This window comes from Muntiacus reevesi, chromosome 2 (assembly GCF_963930625.1).
Source record: "Muntiacus reevesi chromosome 2, mMunRee1.1, whole genome shotgun sequence".
Lineage (NCBI taxonomy): Eukaryota > Metazoa > Chordata > Mammalia > Artiodactyla > Cervidae > Muntiacus > Muntiacus reevesi.
In genome coordinates, this window is record NC_089250.1 from 249,591,045 (window position 1) to 249,593,024 (window position 1,980).

The 1,980-nt window shown below is 37.8% G+C and overlaps 1 pseudogene; it reads right to left on the bottom strand.

Annotated features, from left to right (window-relative positions):
• Positions 1-835: 835 nt before the first annotated feature.
• LOC136158723 (small ribosomal subunit protein uS12-like) lies at positions 836-1,277 on the bottom strand (annotated as a pseudogene).
• Between the last annotated feature and the right edge of the window lie 703 nt (positions 1,278-1,980).

The following is a 1,980-nucleotide window of genomic DNA, read 5'->3' on the forward strand; positions in this document are numbered from 1 at the left end:
CCATATAAATGAAAGTTTATCAAGTACTTCTTGCTATTTTATCATTGGTAAATAATGGAAGGAAAAAATGATCCTCATTTTTATATCATTTTTTTTTACATTAGCATTCCTCCAGTATCCTTTTTTTTGGGCAATTTTGTTATTGTTCGGTCTCCTGTTGCTTTTAAGTATTATATAATTTTATATCAGTTTAACTTGATCACTTTTGCAACAATTCAGTTTTCTATATGAAAAGTATCCTACTGAGTGCTTTGGAAGTAACAAAGGAGAAAACACAATATTTTCCCTTGAGGAGGAAGAAGAAAAGCTAGTTAAGAGGGCACCAATTCCTTGATTTGAAACGTCTCTACAATTATAATAAAACTATATAGAGAGGGAAGAGCTATCTGATTTGGGGTGGACAAGCTTTTACATGAAGTAAATTAATTTTTTTGCATTAAAAATTTTTAAATGCTGCTAAAATAAATATAAAATACACTATCTTAACCATTTTTATGTGTATAGTTCAGTAGTGTTAAGTACATTCACATTGTTGTACAATAAGTTTCCAGAACTCTTTCTTCTCGTAAAACAGACATTGTACCCATTAAGCAACAACTCCCCATCCTCCTTTGCCCTCAGTCCCTGGCAACAACTGTTATATTTGCTGCCTCTATGAATTTGATTTGCCTTGGTACCTCTTATGAGTAGAATCATACAGTATTTGTCTTTTTGTGACAGTCATATTTCACTTAACATGTCCTTAAGATTCCTCCAAGTTCTACCATGTGTCTAAGTTTTCCTCCTTTTTTAAAAAAATTTTTGGTATATGAAAATTTATTACTATCGTGCTTTCATCATCAAAATTTATGATCTTGGCCTTTCCTTCTTGCCTTTGTATAAAGCCAAAAGAGAGACATTGGCTACTTTGACAACCTTAAAGCAGACTACAGGAATGTCACCATCAGCATGACCTTTGCGACCAAATCCAGCAACCAGAACTTCATCATTTTCCTCAATAAAATTCAAGCAACCATCATTGTGTACAAGAGCAGTGATTTTTTGCCATTCTTGATTAGCTGAACCCTGACACACTTCCTGATGGCAGAATTTGGCTGTTTGGCTTCAACTCCAAGTTTTTCCAGCACAATTCCCTTGGCGTGAGAAGTGCCGCCAAAAGGGTTGGCCTTCAGGGCTGTGCCCAAATGGGCTTCCTTGTACTGTTTATCATGCCACTTCTGGTCTTGTCAGCAGCTATGGAGCTTCCTGGCAGTACGAAGACCGCGACGTTTGCCCATCCTGCCGGCACCATGGGCCTGGGCGAAAGAGTTTCTTTCTTTTTAAAGCTGAAAATGTTTCCTTTTATGTAGATACTGCATCTTGCATATCCATTCATCTCTTGATGGACTCTTGGGTTGCTTCCATATTTTGGCTAGTGTGAATAATGCTGCTGTGAACATGAATATGCAAATACCTCTTCAAGGCCCTACTATCAGTCCTTTGGCTATATACCCAGAAATTGCAGAATCATGTGGCTCCGTGATGGCTCAGTTGGTAAAGAACCAGCCTGCAATGTGGGAGACCTGGGTTTGATCCCTGGGTTGGGAAGATACCCTGGAGAAGGGAACGACTACCTGCTCCAGTATTCTGGCCTGGAGAATTCCATGGACAGAGGAGCCTGGGGAGATACAATCAGTGGGGTCACAGAGAGTTGAACACGACTGAGTGACTTTCACACACACTGGAAGTTTTATTTTTAATTTTTTGTGGAACCTACATAGTGTTTTCACCATTTTACTTTCTCACTAATAGTACATAAGGGTTCTAATTTCTTCACAGCCTCACCGACATTTGTTATTTTCTATTTTTTTGTTTTTTGGTAGTACTTATCCTGATGGATGTGAAGTGATACCTTCTTGTGCTTTTGATTTGCATTTCCCTAATGATGAGTGATGTTAACCATCCTTTTATATGCTTGTTGCATGACATAAGTTTCTATTT